Source organism: Natator depressus, chromosome 6, assembly GCF_965152275.1.
Source record: "Natator depressus isolate rNatDep1 chromosome 6, rNatDep2.hap1, whole genome shotgun sequence".
NCBI classification, from domain to species: Eukaryota; Metazoa; Chordata; order Testudines; family Cheloniidae; genus Natator; species Natator depressus.
The window spans coordinates 56,186,154-56,206,328 of NC_134239.1; the positions used below are offsets into that span (position 1 = coordinate 56,186,154).

The 20,175-nt window shown below is 38.5% G+C and overlaps 1 protein-coding gene across 3 annotated transcripts in view; it reads left to right on the forward strand.

Annotated features, from left to right (window-relative positions):
* The window catches only part of HSD17B12 (hydroxysteroid 17-beta dehydrogenase 12), a 255,125-nt gene that overhangs the window by 33,024 nt on the left and 201,926 nt on the right, over nt 1-20,175 (forward strand). For all 3 annotated transcript variants that reach the window (XM_074955307.1, XM_074955309.1, XM_074955308.1), the window contains exon 3: nt 3,207-3,291. The gene's annotated coding sequence lies outside the window, so the exon portion shown is untranslated. The remainder of the gene's footprint in view (nt 1-3,206; nt 3,292-20,175) is intronic.

The following is a 20,175-nucleotide window of genomic DNA, read 5'->3' on the forward strand; positions in this document are numbered from 1 at the left end:
GGGTAGTATCTGTGGCAGGTTTTCACTTCCCTGTAATTCCAATCTTACATATTTCTGATTAATATATTTTTTTCTTTTTAAATGAGAATTTTCCCTACCAAAATTTTACATTTATTTTTCAGTACGATAAATACTTCATACTTAAGTTTATTTATTCTGAGGAATCAACTGTTGGGCATAACTATGCCAAAAGTACAAGGATGTAGTTTGAGGGCTGTGAGTAACTTTACTTTGGCAAGTAGCTTATTGAAGCCCATAGGACTACTCCTATAAGTAAATGTTTGCAGGTCTGAGGTCTCGGGTAATATATTTGGATGAAAGCGGAAGAGAATAACTGAAGATTTTAGGCCCGATTCCTTTGATTCTAGCTCCAGATAAGGATCATCAGGAAATATAGCAGCTTATCTTGTGAAATTGACTGTGGTGCTTGGTACCCACAATATACAAATGAGGTTGTTTGGTTTCTTTGTTTTGAGCTGTAAGGTGATCTCTGAGTACCTGAGATCACAATCAAACGTCTAATGTACTGATTTAGATAAACTTCGGGCTAACACTTTCTAGCATGGAGAAAGATTCTGATCTGATTTGACTTGTTCAAGGAAAGTATATAAAGGAGCCTGAATCAGAAATTTGCCAATTTGTCAATGGTGTCAAAAAGTTTACTTAAAGTTGCATATTGGCCATCAACCTTTTTTCCTACCTTAATAAAAACATTGTTGTATTTATGGTGTTTTTTGTGAAGACTTGTACGATTTCATGATTTTTTCATTTTATTTCTGTTTTCCCAAACACAGGAGCAAATAAGTGACCAGCTAAGGACAAATAATGGACATAGGTCTTGATTCTGCTCCTGTTGAATTTAATGGAAGCAGAATCGGGCCAACAGACTATTGTACTAAAGCCGAGGGCTGGTGTTATTTGAGATTTCATTTGCATACACAGAATATTTCACAGTCCAGAGGACATATAACAGTATTCAGAGGTCTGTACTGTGGGCCAAAGGAATTTAAGGCCATTGTCAACAATATTAAAACACAAGCTAGGAGAAATCAATCTGTTTTTATAAAACACTTTATGTGAGTGTGAGGTACTGTGTGCATACATAAGAAAAGGCAAATTGAAGCTGAAAAATTGAAAGGGATATTAAGACATGTTGCTTGTGCACAAATGACAATTATGCAAAATCATAAGGATCAAATTCTGCTCTCAGACACATCCGTGCCTCTCCCATTGACTTAAGCGTCTGAGAGAAGAATTTAGCTTTACGTATTTTTCACCTAAACAAAGATTATTTTCTTACATTTCTAGAGTGGTTTTCATACCAAAGGATCCAAAATTGATTTTAAAATATATACAAAGATGGCTTCACTATTACTGAAGTGCAGTTGGCTTTGGAGTTAAACAGCGTAGCTATTCAACTGTAAATAGCAACAATAGACAATAGGTTTGGTTCTGATACTAAAGAGGGATTTGCTAGTGGGTGGAATTTTATGTTGGAGACAACGGCCCATTTCAAAAAAAGAGGCGAGAAAATGCTCTAAGTTGAGCATGTGTTGGAAGTGTTACCTGTTCCTCCCACTCTTCTGATCGCTCCCCGTATTTCTCCTCCACTGGCGTATACACAAGACCAGCCCCACTACAGAATGTTATGTCCAGTGGCTAGAACAAAGGATTAGGAAACCGTACTCTGCCACTCACTGTGTGACATTGGGCAAAACGTTTTATGTCTCAGATGGCATTCGGTATTTAAATTAGATGGATTTCAGCTGCATGGAAGCTTCAATAAGCAGACATACTTTGGGTGGACTATCCCTAAGTGTGGGGCCACTGAATCACAGATATGGGTGGATGTTTACTTGTGACAAATTGTTTTCTTATCTCACTAGTATAGCCTGCTAACCCCATCTGAATGGCCAGTTACAAACGACGTCTAACGTTTCCTTTCCAAAATAGGTAGTTTTCTTTCTTGCCCTCCTCATTAACTATTGTTAAAGGTTCTCTGCAAAGGGAAAACATGGCCTTGCTTTGCTGCTATATGAAGGCTTGAAAGATTTTGGGTCCTTCCCCCACATACACACATGCATTTTTCACTTACTTTAACTGCTTGTTTTTACCTTATGAAGGATCAGGAAAATCAACTCATATTTTTCCTGAATTCACAGGAGGTCTCCTTAAGGGACCTGGAGAAGGGAAGGGATGAAGTGCTTAATCTTGAACAATGCCATTGTGCTAGATACTGTACAAACACAACACAAAAAAACAGATTATAAGATTAAAGGGGCAGGGACTAAGTATAAGACAAGAGACAAGAGAGGGATACAGACTGAAAGGTAGTACAAGGAAACAATGAGATAATATTTCTCAGCATGATAGGCAGTGGTGATATCATGATCTCATTAACTCTTCAGTTGCCTATAGAATCTGTAAAGAAAAAGAGGGTAGACAAACCCAGAATTTCTCACATAAAAAATAAACAAAGTGGAAGGGCACAAGCTTACTGTTTTTCTTTTGGAGTGCCTCTTTCATGCATTAGCTCAGATGTTTTCTTTGGTAATGGAAGCCATACTAGCTGTGAGCTAGGCTCTGCTCGGTATGGTGCTACTGTCTCCATTCTGGAATGTTTCTGGTCATCAGCTTTTTCAGTCTTTAGCTCACTCCCCAGTCATTCTCTGCTTGACTCGATTGCTGTGTTTGGTGCCTTGCCACTTTGATTTCCTTCCCTTTCCCTTGTTTGTTGTTGAGAACACTTCCCATAACTATTCGGGCCTTCCCTAGAAATTTGCCCTTCTTGAAATAAGATGCAGCACTACTGGAGCTGGGGATATGCTGAAATGGAGCTCTATGGGCTGGCATTATTTGCACAGAAACCCCAAAGCAACCACTATATATGATCACAACCATTAATGGTTAAATATGAAGGGAGCCATATGCTCTGTAGGAATGATGAGATATTGTCACCACTAGTTACTATGGATGGCACATTACAAACAAAGCCTTTACACGATAGAGATGTTTACAGCTATCTAAAACTTGTGAACACAGGTCTAGCTCATCCTGTGACCAAGACAGTGGCCATCAAGACCTTGAAACTGATGCCTCAGCTGCTGGTGGAGAAGCAGCTTCTGTTGCCAGCTTACCAGATCATTCAAATGCTTCTAGATATTCTATCCTCCCTTTTTCACCATGGACCACATTCCTTTCCACAGGTCCCCTTGATGAGGCTGCAGCTAACCCAGAGAAGAAGGGTCTTCTTCTCCTGAGTTGTATCCTTCATGGCTTTTCTACTTGCAGGTGGGTGCTTCTAGCTTCTTGGATTCCCTTCTTCCTACCAGAAGTAGTTTATGTGCAATTGTTCCTACTTGAGGCTCCCTGGAATGCCAGCACCACTATATACTCCTTTGGCCATGGTTTGTCCTTCGAGGACCTTAGCTCTCTCCCCACCATGAACTACTAAATGTCCCTCAGCTCCTTCCTCCAGTAATTACAACTGCCAAGGAAAGTGCAAGGCAGAAGTTGGGAACGAGGAAGCATAGCTGTGGGTGTAGGTATATATACACATATATAAAATAGATAATCTATAATTGTTTAATTACTGATAAAGTGCAATACATATTCCAGTATATGTCTAATAAATTAAGTGTATCTGCGTACACATGAACACAGTCATTTGCACATGCACTGGTCAAATAAGTCCCACATTTTATCTTTCTTATAATTGAATTAGAATTGCAGAAACTGGAGATCAAAAAGACCTTTTAGATTATTTCTTCACAATCTGGGTATGGTAGGATTGTTCTTTATAGTCTACTCTTCATAGATTTCTCCAAGACCAGTCTTAAATGAACCAAGCTATGGAACTTCCGCCACCTTGCTAGGTATACTGTTGCAGAGACTGCTAGGTCTGACTCTTTCAGAAATGTTGTATGTTGTCCAGCCTGAATGTTATGGATGGAGAATATCTTTCTAATTGTAAATGGCTCTTATCTTCACCGCCCAGTTCCCTCCTCGAAATGCCACACAAGTTGTCCAGCCTTGTGACCTAATGCCGATTAATGGTCTGCACTGCCATGCAGTAGGCCCAGGTTTTGTTCGCCTTCCCAGTTCGCTTTCTGGGTTGGGTGAGCTGTAGCTGACGAAAGCTTATGCTCAAATAAATTGGTTAGTCTCTAAGGTGCCACAAGTACTCCTTTTCTTTTTGCGAATACAGACTAACACGGCTGTTACTCTGAAACCAGTGGGGAGACAGTGTCTGGCATTGCTGAACAATGACTTCTCTAGCTGACTTAATGTTATTGGGCTTTCTAAGGGCACCCTCTTCAGTTATCCTCAGCCACAAAGGTGGTGATTTTGACTGGAGGAGGAAGCAGCTTGCAGCTGAGAATAATGGTGGGGAGTTGTAAAACCTGAATAACCTCAAGTCCCAGCAGGGGCACCAAAGATCTATTTTCTGACACCCTCCCAACCCTGCCCTCTCCCAACCCTCTAACAGAATATTGCTAACTTTGTTGGTCCTGTGAAAATAATTCTACCTCTCACTGTTGCAGAGCCAACAGAAGTTAATAGGCTCAGAGCTGTGTTTATGCCCTTGTTGTTGTTGGCATGTTAGCAGGGAAGTGAACAATGAGAACCAGGTGGAGATTTTCAAAACTGTCTAGGGGATTCAGGTTAATAGGAGTTGTGTGTTTATGAAAATCTCAGCCCCAGTGTTTTTTAAAACCATTAATGAAGAGAGACCTGCTGCATTGGAGATCTGCTCATTGAGTTGTATCCATGCTCTGGTGCGATCCACCTCTAGGAACTGTATCTTTGTGTCCAAATCTTGCAGTTGACTAAGCCATTTTGGGGTGGCTCTTAGAGGTGGCAGGAGGGTGGAGGTTGATCTTGCTCCACCTGGACCACCTACATCCATTCATCCTATCCAGGGGTGGGAACAGTCCTTTCCCCCGCCAAGGGTTTTTAAGGACTAGAATTCGATTGGTTTGTTATTTTACTCTGTTTGAATTGCTTGCACGCTGCCTCCCCAAAAGTGAGGAAAGAGTACTTTATAAATATTATTTGTGTTTAATTAATTAACGCCAGCTCCCTTAGTAATGTAGCAGGGGAGGGCATAGGTAGAGAGAATGATAAATAAGGGGAAAAAAGATATATGGGAGCCCAATCCAGTAGCCAGATTCACTAATAGATTCTGTTGCCAGAGTCACTGTGGCCAGATTCAATAACGGCAGTGCAGGGAAACAAATTATACGCAGGTCTGCACAAATCTAGGTGGGGAATTCAACACATGGGAAGGCAGATGGTGGAACCACTGTTACCTTCCCTCAGATTTTTTGCAGCTCTAGTTTACAACCATGTTCCATAGGAATCCCGCAGCAGAGGCAGCTGAAAGGATGCTCTAGGTCAACACATTTCTCATCCTCCTTGGTCAGCTGTCCCTAGTTCTGTGCTGCTCTCATACCTCAATGGCCTCCTGCACATGGGAGAGCATGGTAGTTTGGCATCCCTGCTTGTTAGACTTGCTCCCTCGGTTGCCCTCTTTATGCCCGTGTAAGCTATGGTTGAATTCAGCCTATTCAATTCAGTGGCAATTCTGTGTCCCAAGTGGCTTCAGGTTGGGCCATTTACCTGCACAGTTTTAGGAAAGTTATTGCTAACCAGGGAGAAGTGGTTTCCTTCTACTGATTATTTTACTAACTGAGAGACTGTTTCTTTTAAATTATTATGATGATTATTAATATTTTACAAAGCTACAGGTAGAAGTAGTCAGTGAAACAAATTATATATATGTATTAAGCAGACATTGAAATGTCTCTGAGGGAAATTGAAGATGAGACCATGCAGTGTAGGTTAATGATCATCTATTAGGATTTTGTTGACTCATCTTTTGTGTGTCCATTCATGGAGACATTTTGGATGAGTAAATAAAGCGTAGATAAATGTCAATAATATTTTTGCTGTTCCAAGGTTTCATGTTGGAGTGATATTTGTACAAATTATATTATGACCCAAATTCTACTTGCTTTACTCACACAAGTTATCCCATTTAATTCAATGAGTGAGTAAGGCAAATAAGATTTGGCTCTATGTAATGACAAATTGGTGGTTTGGAAGAAGCTCAGAAGAAAGCTATAGCCTTAATTTCCATTGTGTATTTGTGGAGAATCTTCCAATCACATGGACTTAATTAACTCTTGAGATCAGTAAGAGCTCTGCTGGGATATCTGAGGCAGGCTATCGCCCTACATTTGTAATATTTCCCCTCCCCCTGACAATCAGTTGATTGAAAATAAACTCCTGTTGGGATTAAACAATATCTGGGGCTAATTTCTGCCCTGTGATACATATACTGGGCTCCCACTGAGTACAGAGGCTGTCAGGATGTCGTGCATACATAGCCATGAAAGTATTTTTATTATAAATATTACAAAGTTTTAGCAAATATGTACTCATCTGGGAGTCCATATCTGTTGGAAATGATTCTGTCAATGGAAGTTAGTGTACAGAGATTGGCAAACACTAAAAAATATAAAAGCAAACTTTTGTTTGAATAAAAACTATCTATTTGCTTTGGTGGTATTTGAGACCCCACTTATTCACTTTCCAGAAACATGCATAAGGATGATATTTTGTTTGTGAAAAAGAAGTATTGCATATACTCATACAAATATTTATCCACCGGAGTGTCTAAACTGGAAATCTTCACGCAGCCATCCTGAAAGCTCCTTGGTGAGTGGGAGCTATCCAGTCAGACAGCAGAAGCAATGTCATGTGACTTGAGTGACAAATCACACTGTGAATATCAAATCAGCAATACAGAATTCTCAAAATACTCAAAGCAATTGTCTTGGCAAATTGTTTGTGAACAACCTTGTATGCTGACATAGGTTGGCATCAACCATCCATTGAATAATCTGTAAAAATATGTCTGTTCATGAATAATTCATGAAAAATAGCAGGCTAAATACATCCAATAAATTCTGTGTCGCAAATAGCTTGCCAGCTACTAATATAAAACCTATGAACCCCACTACAAATGTTTAAGTTCCATAACTCATCTGACAGTGTCTATCAAGAGGTGCAGATTTCCCCAGTTCTTCACTCGCAAAGGCCTGAAAACTAGAAATGCAGCCATGGTTTTAAAAAAATAATTGGCAGCTCAGTCCCAGACAAGAAATTTGCAGCAGGCCCTTCTCTCAATGGTTGGAACCAAAAACCCAATTCTAAACATTTCCTCACTTGGGTGCATGCAGAATCTGGATTGTGATCTGAATTCTGAAGCATGAACCCATCACTAAAATTAATTTGTTTCTGAGTTTGCAGTCAAGGCCTGTCTGAATGTGCCTGGGCCAATACAGTATGCGAGAGGAATAATATATCATCAATTATATATTTCACAGCTGTGATTAGTTTAAGGATATCTGGTGACTCCAAAAAGTGTGGCAGTGGAGCCAGAGTGGTTTGCCAACAGGCCTCATCCTTCCAATTATCCAATCTATAGTATTTATAGCATGCCACTATCTGCATAATAGGCTCAGCACTGACCAAGAGCAGTACAAGTTTTGCCTAAGTGTGACCTTCTTTAGAGGCATGTTTAATATCTGTGACCCACTCAACCCTTTCCTTCTCTGCTGAGAGTGCCAACAGCAGGGCTAACTCTATGGGTGTCTTTAGTGATGTGGTCAGTTGTCCATTGGCGAATGGACTGAGACTGCCAGACTCATTTCACACAGAAGGTGTTAACATCCTTCACTGTCTCTGGGCACTGCCAGTTTTGGCTTGATTCAAAGCAGTGACCTAGCTATCCTACCTACAGAAACTTTCCTTTCAAGGTCACTGGTTCAAATTCACTTCAGGTCATTGGTGACCACACAGTACACCCCAGAAGACACCCAGCCCTTCATTCTCTCCTCTTTTGTTTTATAATATAATGTTCAAATGATCCCATTTAAACGTTAACTATTTTTTGTTTAAAATCCAATATTTTAAACAGCCATAATATTAGTAAAACCATACGTTATTAGTACTAATATGTCAGCAGGACCTCAATAATGACATGACTGTAAGACATTAATAGCACCAATATTCCTCTGCTATATTGATACTATACTATGTGGTATATAGCAACATTAATACAATTTTCTGTTAGTTGCCCATCTATTGGATTTTTCAGAAACCAATTGATTATAAAAATAAAATAAAAATACTTCCTTTTGATATTTGTATACACTTGAAGGATTTTGAAACTTTTGCATTCAAGGCAAGTTAGATGGAAATACAGCAAAAGCCATTTTGCCATAGAGGAATATCACAAACTACTTGTCCATTTTTCTGTCAGTTGCATCTATCCATAGCTAAAAAGGGGACAATGAAAGGAGTTGTTTCCAAACTTAGATTTCTCTTTTAAAAGAAATTTTATAAAACTGAAGATGAATAGAAATATTTTAATGACATTTTTCCAAAAAATTAATGGGAATAGTTTTTTTTATGTCAGCTTTCCCTTAAGTTGTTTGACCCAAACATAAATAGCCCTGTGCTAGTATCAAAGAATCAGAAAGTGAATTTGGCTAAAAATAATAAAATGAATCTGTCCATTCTAGCTTTACTGTTTGCACTGAGTGAGGTGCAGAAAGTGAACGATGGGCAGGAAGACAAGTCCATGAGACTATTCCATCCAGAAAACGTTTACGGAATCTAAAATTTGATCAGTAGCAGAGAAAAGGAATTTGTGTTTTAACCCAGCCATGTCCCTTTAAGTACAAATTGTTTCAATGCCTTTTTTTACACGTGCAATGATGAGACAGTTTGGAGGACACACAGGAATGTTGATGTTGCTGGTCCGAAACATCCATCCTTTTGTCCCTGTCATGCTCTGTCCATGTGCTACACGGTATAGGGCACCTGGCAATATTATCAAGGGTTCTTCTCATTTTTAGAGGACTAAGGGCCAGTGCTCTTCTCATTTCAATCAATGGGAATCGTGCCATTGATCTCTGTGAGATCAGTATCTGGCCCTATTTTTCCAGGGTTCATTTCTAAAGGAAACAATAACTTCTCAAGTATCATGATCTGGTTTTGGGAGTGTGTATGGTAATCATACCAGATTGTTGGGTTTTTTGTATTTTTTTATTGTTATTGTTAATTTTAATTAAAAAAGGAAATCAAATTACTCACAAGATGATGTTAATACAAATCTGCTAAATGATGAGATAAAGTTATTAAGATTGAACTTAAGTGCACATACATATTTTCAAATATTAATATCAAAAATATATAACTACAATTTGGTGACCATGGAAAGATTCCAGTTTGAACAGAAACTTGATTCCTTTAGTCGTTGATCTTAAATCTGCTTCTAGAATGCCTTGACCAGGACTGAAAAACGCTTTGCTTTCTCGCTGATTCAGCAGGTCTTGCAGAATCCTTACCCCTGTTAGTATAGTAAATGTCTTGAACAGATTTCTTCTTGATTTTCCCAGCAGATCTTCTCAAAGACTCCCCAAGCCTGGCACTGTAGGGAATTACATTTACAGACTACTCCACTGTATATTTTTCATCAGCTCATCTAAGCAGACCAGACTACCTGCAAATTACATGTCAGATTTCAATAGGCAAAGTATATTCTTATATGTGTGTTCGCACGTGCACATACCCAAACAAACCCACACCAGGATTTTGGGACACCTGATTCAAAGCAGGCAGGAGTTCAGCTCTCAGAATGACACATTTTAACTGTTCGGATGCTAAAAACATATATTACATCTATTATTTGTTCCCTTTGGGTTTTGGCCAACACTGTGTATTCATTGTGAAAATTCCCAAAGTGCTTTACAAACTACATATGCACAGGAATTCCTTCCAAACTGAACTGTCCAGTTTTATGGGCAGCCAAGGAGATAAACAGTTTATAGCACACTGCACAACACATGTGAATTGCACAATGTGTAGGGGGATATTTGTGGCCAAAGGAACATGTGGGAGTTCATCCCCCTATCCAGTGCATCATACTGGAAAATGTTAATATTTTAAAGGTTTTTTTGTTAAAAAAAATCAGTTGTTTGCTTCAGACAGGTATGATCTGATTTAATCAACAAGAGCCATTCCTTTTTCTTTTCTTTTTTCTTTTCATATAACTTTCCAAAGTGTTGCTTTATCATTAATATCTCTAAAACATGCCTGTTTTCACAAATGATTTCTTCTAAACATCAAATATTAGTAACTGATGCCATGGTGCACTAAAAGAGAATGCATTTGAATATCTGAGAGGACAGTATATATATATAGTATATATAGACTCATAATGTTAACTTGTGGACCAAAGTGACAGACGTGAACCAGAATGGGAAGTGTGAACTGTACAATCAAACGTGCTACTTCCAAGCAAGACAGTTTGCCTGAATTTGTTTCTGGTGTTCTCCAGTGAGGATTATACCTGGTTGCATCCTCTGTCTGCTTTTTACTTCATAAGTCATGTTAGAGCTGGGACTAGGACCTACATCGCCTAATCTCTGTTTCGTGGTGCCTTGTCTTTTGTATTTTAGACTCGTTGGGGGCAGAGACAGTCAATTATTATATGATTGTACAACACCTAGCACAATGGGACCTGAACTGGTTGGCCTCTAGCCACTACCATAATTTAAATGATCATTAGTAATAATTGTAATAACTCCAGGTGGCTTTCACCAGAGATTCTTTTAGCATTGAACTATTTCCAAAAGAAGACTTCAGAAAGATGCTTTAATGCTGCAGAGAAAGGTATGTTGACTAAAAGATAGACCCTCAAAGCAATATGAAAAAGGGGGATTGCTAACCTTCATTTTACATCATGTTCTTGCCTTTCTACATAATCCTTCTTCCAGCTGCTCCTTTTGCATCCTTCACCACTCTCATCTTCCCATCTCCTTCTAGAATCTCTCTTATTCTCGGAACAGTCTCTCTCTCTCTCTCGTGCGCCATTTAAGCCACTGTCTCTTTCTTCAGATCCCTCTTCAGAACAAGTTTCTTCTGGAAGACATTTCAGAGTTAACCAACCAAAGGAATTTAATTGATAAAAAGATAGGTTCAAACACTGATAAGAAATATGTGAAACAAAACAATAATTGTGATCTGCTCTCTGTAGAAAAAAACACATTCCCCCCAAAACAAGATCCCCGTTCCACTATTCACTCTGTCCCACATGCACAATGATCTATTGTGTTGTTGGTCTAATTTAGACCACTAGATTCTCTGGGCGTGGACCATTTTCTGACATGCACACCTACAGCACTATATAAATAATAACACCACATATACCAACAGCATTCTTTTAGCCTAGGCTTGCATGTGCTTACCAAGGGATTCAATGTATTTGCCCCTCCATGCTTTGAACTTCAAGTCAAACCATTCATGAAGGGGCCACAGATGGGAATCAGAGCTGCTGCCTTTGAATAAAGGTTGGGGAAGCAGAATTGTGTGTGGGGTGGGGAGGGTTTGAGGTCTTTATAAATTTAATCTAAGCAGTCATGACTTAAAATCTGATATTTTTGCTTCTTACATCCCACTCTTTGCTGAAGGACACGACAGCTCACAAAGAGAGTGAGGCATATTTTGTTGGAGAAAAAATATCTGAGATTTCTCTGCCAAAAAGGAATCTATCTCTGGAATGTATGTAAGTGCCAGTATGTACACACAAGAGTGTACCTGTATGTATTATAATTGTTGTTGTTATCTATGGGGAGCAGTTGTACATGGACAGTCTTTTTACCAAAACAAAACAAAGCAAAGCAGAGTTCCACAAGGAGCTTGCAGTCTAATTCAGGCAGATAAATAGGAAAGAGGGGAATGTGTGTATACTAGCAAATGCCTGCATCTTTGTTAATGCTATATGAGTGTAACCATATAACTGTGTTGTATGAGCGTACGTGTGTGAACCTGTGCATGTACAAATAGGTGTGTATATATGCAGTAGAGATTATTGTACATATTTTTAGGTATTCAAGTGTGTTTGTGCCTATACACAATGCATATTTAGAGGTCTCTCTGTGTTATGTGCATTCAGGGATATGTACTTTGTGCATTCTGGGGCACATCTGTATGTCTTTGCCCATCTGCACCATATGTATTCAAGGGTGTGTTTGTCTTTTTGTACCAGTCTGTACTGCAGATATCCTGGAATGTGTAGGTCTATTTCTGCCAGTCTATAAGATGTGCACAATGGTGTGTTTATCGGTCTTTGCCAGTGTGCACTGTGTGTGTGCAGGGGTGTGTCTGTGCTGGTCTGTACTGTGTACATACACAGGTGAGTGTGCATTTCTGTCTGTGCTAGTGTGTATATATTTGCCACGCTCTTAGTGTACACAGTGAACAGTTTTTTCAGTGCTTAATCCTATATTAATATTAGGTTTTGTGGTCCATATTTTAATCACTAATATTAAAAATATGTTAATTCAGCAGAAAGATAATAATAATTGTATTCCTGCCCAAAGCCAAGCTCACACAGTGCTCCATCCTGCTTTTAATAAAAATTCCCATCACAATAATGGTAACCAACTGGAATTGGTGATAAATCAGGGTGAGGTAATTTGCTTTTATAGGTAACTCTACAATTTGGACATTTCTGGTTATGATACTCAGCAGTTTTGTCTCATGTTTAGAAATCTAACTCCTTAGATTCTTCATCCTATGTTTAGCAAGTTAACCCTTTGGTTCACCAAGAGATTCCTACAAATGCAGGCTAGTGACTGACAACAGAGGATGTCTGCACCTGCCCAGTGGGCAAAAATCAAGGGATATGAATCTATCTAGTTATTACTTAAGAGAAATATTCTCCCTGAAGAGCTACATGGGATGATTTTATCACTGTTTTGCAAGGGAACCAGGGGTTATTTTTTTTCCTATCCATAATGGAAGAACTTTGATTTCAGTTTCCAGGTCTGATTCTCCACTGCCATGTGCAACCATTTACTCTTGTACAAAGTGAGAACAAACTGGGTGCAAAACACTACTCTTCTGATCTGGCAGCATTTTACACCTACTTTGCACTCAGTAGGTCTAAAGAGTTATTCACCAGGATAAAGCTGGAGTTACACAGTGCTGAAATAGGCCCATTTTGCCCAGGAGTAATTGACTAAACAAGGAGCAAGACGGTGGAAAATTAGGCCTGAAGGGTTTATTCCAATTTCAATTAAAGCAAATGGAAGTTGGATCAAACCCTAAATCTCTAGTTACATCTTTTCACACTGTTTTTATTCATATATTTTGTTCCTTATATGGGAGCAGTGATCACTGAGAACCTGATTTCTTTGGTGTATCATTTGTTTCTTAAGTCAATGGTTTGACTTCATTCTTTGGTATATCTCAGAAATGTCCACTTCTCATGTGAGATATAGCAATTAATATGTTTTTTTTTCCTAAGAAAAATAAGAAGAGCAAAGTTACATGGTAAGTAGGTAGCACCTGCAGAAAATATTCAAAGCATCCCAATTTATTCCACATCATGTTGTATTTGCTGTTAGTGTTTGTAAATCAAAACGTTATTTCTTCCCTCCTCCCCTCTGAGACTAATGGCGCTGCCGGCTCAACATGGCATTTGAAATCTGGCTATGTTCTTTTGTGTTGCATCCCATCATCAGATATCAAAGATCTGGAATCAGAAGAGAGTTGCAACCTGCTGGATCATGCACAAGGAAGAGTGGAATGGAACTCTCCCTTCTGCTGATATATTGAATGCACAGTACTAACAGAATTAAAACCCAAGAGTCATACAGTGGCTGTGATATGTGATCGGAACTCTCATTGACGTCAGCAGGAGTTGTGTGTCAAGGGCAGAATATTACTAGGTAAATTAAGTCAATGTGACTCAGAAGACATATAAGGAGCAGATATATGCACTACCAAGGGGCATTTCCATAGTCACTTTTCAGTTGATTGCCCCACTTAATCTTCCAGTTAATAACTTTCCTAGGCAAAGAGGTAATCAGTATAGCATTGTTTTGGAGATTTTATTGACTTGCCTTAATTTGTAGACCAGAAGCTTATCAATCTTATCAACCTATCAACCAATGAGCCTACTACTTGAGGAGCTAGTTACCAATAGGATAGTAACAGTTGGTGTGTTATCAGTACATTTGATAGTTGTTTTTTTAAGTTGAAGAATTTCTACTGATTCAAAAGGGTTTTACTCCCAATTAATATTTTTTCATCTACAACCTAATAGAAAATTTGAAGCAAACAGTACAAGACCTGTCTGTCAATGAAGCTATAATAGGAGATATCTTGATGGTCATAAATCCTGCTGTCAGTTACACTGATGTAAATCCTAAGTAACCTCATTCACTTAAGTAAGTTCACTGATGTGCCTGGGTGAACAATTTGCCCATTTGGTCTTTCTAACCCCCCTCAGATTACAATGAAGACAAGCTGTTCCCAGCCTCAATCTCTTGGCTGATAGAAGAACTTGAAAATTCACTTACAAGCCTATAGAACTTTCTTTTGAGCTAAAGTAGCATTACTGAGTTTACCTCTATCAGCAGAGGAAGAAATTTGTGTTCCTTTTTGAACTTAGATCTATCATCTGAAGTTTAGTTTGCAAAGTAACCAATATGTACTACAAAATCCATGGGGCCAGATCATGTCATCAGTTTAAGAAGTAGTCTTCACTGATATCAAGAGATTCCTGCTTAAGAATTGACTGTATGAAATAGCCTGAGTTAAACAACAACAAAATGTTTAAAGGGACACTGACCAACATAGGCCTCAAATTTAGATTTTATGTTTTTAATGAATGTTAATAGAAATGTTTTCATGATTTTTAATAGTTTCAGTATTTCCACATTGTGTCGAAAACTCAAGCACTACAACCTTGTGTTCCCTAATAGCTGAAAACTGGCAAGTGAAACTAACTAGAAGCTGACCAGTCTAGTTTCACAGTTCAAAGTGAGCAAAATGCAGAAACAAACACCCAGCATGTCTGGTGAAAAGCAAATATACTGTTCAAAAGTATTTCCTTTTTAACAATCCAAGGTACAATACATAATACAGATAAGGAGGATTGTTAATTTTTTTTTTTACTTTAGCTTGTATTCTTTCAAAAAACCCACAACTATTAAATCTGTTCAAAATACTAGGGATTTTGTTTTGCCATAGGATAGAGAACTGTATATCAGATGGGCAGGCAGGTTTATCTGTATGTATAGGTGGACTGAAATACAGGGAGAGGAGCTCTTCACCAATGTAACTATGATGAAAAAGGGCCCAATAGTGCAATGAGATGTGGGGGGAGCCTTTCACTCATTGAAATCAATCAGGCTCTGCACGGGTGCAGGGGGCCAGGCACTTACATCATATCGCAAGACTGGGGCCACTGAAGCTCACGTGACTTCTCTTTAGAAAACAACCACCAGTAATTCACCAGCTAAGTTTCCTTTTATTCACGAGTGTCAGGATGGAATCTATAAAACAAACAATTTGCAAAACTGTCTTTAATGATAAACAAACCAACCCTGCATTTCCAAAGATTGTGATGCTAGCGGAAATACACTAATCAATGCATTGCTATATGTACACTAGAATGTTTGCTATTTTCAGAGAAAAATTAAAATTGAAAACTACAAACAGAAATATTGAAAATAAAGTTTAAGACACAGATATTTGAAGTGTGGTAATAGCCAGAAAAGGTACTGAAAAAACAACTGCTGGAATCCATAGTTAATCTCCCTCAGAGTGAAATTCACCCTTGTGCAGAGAGTTGGCCAAAAACCTTTGCACCATCCACCGGGCCTGAAGCAATGCATAGTTCTTGTGTGTTGGCCCTCTGCATAGAGGTGAATTTCACTCTCTGTAATGCCTCCTTCAACTTTCCTTAGTTTTACAAGTCAGAAGATGACTTTTCAAACACCTATGCCATCCCATGCTCAAATTCAAGATCTGAAAACCAAGCTTAGTCTTTCTGCCGCTTATAATATCGGAGATAATACAGAGTCTCTGTGCTCAGAACTTAAGATGATGCTGTTGATGTTGTGCAAGGCAAAGTGGAAATGAGCTCTTGCTCTCGTCTCTCTCTCTCTGGTGTAATAGGTGCAAATACTGTGAGCCAAATTCTGTGCTGGAGTAAATGAGAAAAACACCATTGAACTCAATAATCCATACCCGTTTACACCAGCTGGAGGATTTGGTCAGAGTTTGACAGTAAAATAAGGAGATCTTTGCTCTTAAAATGCTTAATTTTCCCCCTTGTGATCAGTACAATATAGCATACAACAAAAGCTTTCCAGCTAAATCAGCACATAGGGCTCAGCTATATTGCATAAGAAGGAGCCACACAGTCACTTTTCTGAACAGAACTGCACTTCAATGTAAAACTACACAAATATGAAGTTAAACAATATTTAGACCCCAATCTTCTGTGCAGGGAACTGCTACTGATTTCAGTGGGAGAGCCATATGGCCATCACTTACATGATCAGGTCCAGGGAGGACATATGTAAAGCCATGCTTTGGTGTTTTTTAGCTGCTCAGTATCCATTGAATTTAATGTGAATAGTTCACCTGCCCTAAAACTAATAATCACAACAGGCATTGGGTGATTTCATTTTTCAAAATGCTTTACAAATATTAACTAGCTCATCCTTACACTATCCCTGTAGTGCAGGCAGGTAACTGTTACTATACACATTTTACAATCGGGGACATTGAGGCACAGAGGATGTGATTTGCCCAAATCTGCCCAGTGAGTGAATAAGGGCAGAGCTAGGATTAAAAAACCCCAAAAAACCTCTGACTCTTTCTCCCTCCTGTTCTCATCAGTGGGCTACATACAGGCTTTGGTTAAGTTATGGACTTATGAAAGGGGACTTGGGAATAAGAAGGCATTTGGTAAAAATGATTATTTAACACTTTATGTCCAGGAACTTTTAAAGATGAGGATAATTCATCTGGGTAAGTAGTGAGACATTTTGCTCGACCATGAAAATTAGCAATATGGGGTAAAATTAGCAACTCTATAGATCGTAACCCCTGTAAAGCCGGACTCTTTTAAAACAGGATTTATTGGGCTTGTAGATAATAACAGAAACTTCCCATGTACAGAAACCAATTTCTAATTTAAATAACTGTCTCCATTAATGATTAATGGGCTGCAGAATTTGAGCTTGAAAAAAATTTGCTTTGTTAGCAGTTACAGGGACATTAAAAAATCACTTGAAAACACTACCTTTTATTTATTAGTAATGCATTTTTTAGTTCTATAAGTTAAAAATAGTAAAACCTATTAAATAAATTTTAAATAAGTTTCAGATTCTGTTTAAAGAAAAAGATCCTTCTATATGTGGGCTGAAATCTTGTTGGCCACATTTCATAGAATTGTCATAGATTCCAAGGTCAGACAGGATCATTGTGACCATCTAGTCTGACTTCCTGTGTAGAACGTCCCCAAAATAATTCTTAGAACAGTATTTTTCAACGTTTTTTCATTTGCAGACCCCTAAAAAATTTTGAATGGAGATGTGGATGCCTTTGGAAATCTTAGAAATAGTCTGAGTACCTCCAGGGCTCCAGGGACCACAGGTTGAAAACCATTGTCTTAAGAGCATAGGTTTTAGAAAAACCTCCAATCTTGATTTCAAATGTCAGTAATGGAGAATCCACAACAACCCTTGGTAAATTGTTCCAATGGTTAATTATTCTCAGTCTCACTGTTAAAAATATACCCCTTATTTCCTGTCTGAATTTGTCTAACTTCAGCTTCCAGCCATTGGATCGTGTTATACCTTTCTCTGTTAGATTCAAGAGCCTATTATTAAATATTTGTTTCCCATGTAGGTACTTACAGTCTGTAATCAAGTCACCCCTTAACCTTCTCTCTGTTAAGCTAAATAGATTGAGCTCTTTGAGTCAATCACTGGCATGTTTCTAATCCTTGAAGCATTCTCATGGCTCTTCTCTGAACTCTCAATATTTTACAACGTCATTCTTGAATTGTGGACACCAGAACTGGACACAGCATTCCAGCAACAGTTGCACTAGTGCCAAATACAGAAGGAAAATGACCTCTCGACACATGCTTGAGATTCCCCTGTTTATGTACCCAAGATTTCAGTCTGGAGTGACTGCTTATGGTTGGAAGTAGTGTGATTCCGAGTGGAAATAGTAGCAGTCCCTTATCTGTTGCAATAGTATCACATGACACAAGGTGTAGCCTCCCAGTGCTGAACACCTTGCGCTCACGCACAGCTGACTTAGAGTCGAGGGTGCTCAGCATCTCACAGGATCAGGCACGTAACTAGTATTTTTACTTCAAATGATGCTGGCGTAGCCTCTCCATAACAAAAAAAGCTAATTAACCCTTCCCTGCCCAGTGCATCCCAAAATTCACAAATTTATTTTAGCAATTTGAAGAATTAGGAGAGAAGAGTTGGCTTTTTCTTTTATTATTCCCCACCTTGGTTTACCCCCTTTTGTGGAAAGGCAGGGGAGTTTTCCTTCATTTTGCTAGTTTCCCCAGATTAGATATGATTTTATTTCTATGGGAATCTCTTCTGCTAGCCCAAATCTCCAGCATAAAACATTTAAAACCAAGTTTAATATTTTTCCTATAGTTTAACAGCATTTAAGACAGAGACTGGAAAATTGTCAACAAAACTGACACCATGTATCTGTGTCCAGCTTCTAGCCTAGCACAACTACATATTAGTAACTATGTACCAAAAGAGTGCCTGATCCTGCAAACCCATGGAACTCCCGTTAACATCACTGTTCCTGGCAATTGCATCACTATCCCCCTCTATGTGGAGAGCTTGCAGGATTGGGCCCAAAATTCTCAGCCCTGCCCCTTTTTTAGTGGCCTAGACCCCAATCTAGCCTGGAGCTCTGCATGGGCAAACCCCTTACAGGTTTGGGACCACAATATGTTTTGGTCCTTTTCTGCCCCTTATTTTCCAATCAGCAGTAGTCAGGGATACTTTATATGATACTATAGTTGCCTTTCAAATAGAGGAGGTATATACATCTTCTGTGCTATATAATATTTTCCCCAAGGTCTTTTGTCATATTAAAAATAATTTATTTATACATCAAAACTAAGTTGGCTTTCTGCTTTTTACTGCAAGAAGTAAAGTATTTATTAACGGCTATTCTAACTACAAACCCATGGTCACCAATGTAGTGCTTATTCATATGAGTAATCTCAAGGAAGTCAATGGAAATACTTGCATGAATAAGAACTATTTGTAGGAGTACAGGTTTTCAGGATTGGGCCCCATAAGAACTGTCAGTGGATAAAGCCTGCAGCGTTTCTTCTCATGATACCTGTGTTTTAAAGGCAACAAATCAAAAGCACGTTAAAAAGCAAAATGCAGTTTTCAAATTGCAGTACTCATCAAACAATATTTAGCTATTGTTAGGCAATCCAAATGGGTTTTTTAAAAATATATAGGGCAGTCATATTTTTTTCTTGAAAGTTTGTGATCTTGCATAATCAGTTCTATAAAACTGAAAGGAGTCATAAGGAAAAGCAGCATGGATCTTCATCTAAATAAATTGCACAAAGTTGTCTTTTTAAAAGGCTACGTATCAGTGATTAGCAATCAGAAAATGATACTTTGCAAATCTAACTCTGAAAGCAGCTTTATCTTCCAGGTGAGAGAGAACCAGAGTTAGCCAGAAGATTAAGGAAAGGTAATGAGATATATGTTCTGAGACAGTTTGACAACATATAATACAGTGTAAATATTATTTGCATGTAACCGTAAAAAACACATTTTAGACATTAAGTAGAATTTCATATGGGCCCTATCTTGTGATAAGTTAAGTACTGAACAATATGATGCTAAATTATGTAAGTATGGCCCACTCAGATATCCCATGTAGATATAGAAACGGAGATTTGAGAAACATGTATAGAACAGAATTGGGTTTTTTTGTTTTGTTTTTGTATGTTCTTGTAAACAGAGGGAAAAATCATAGATGGGATGTTATTTCCAATAGCCAAAGTCTTGCCTTAAAATGTTCTCCCTGTGTTAGGCTTTTCTCTTAGTCCTAATAAAAAAAGGATTCAATCAGTGCATACTTTTGAAAGGTAGGCATGCCCAACTTTTAATAAAATGATAAGATAAAACACATGAAACAAGTGAATTTTAAATTCCTGGGGCCCAATCCTGCTTCCATTGAAACTCCCTTTGATTTCAGTGGGAACTGGATTGGGCTCCT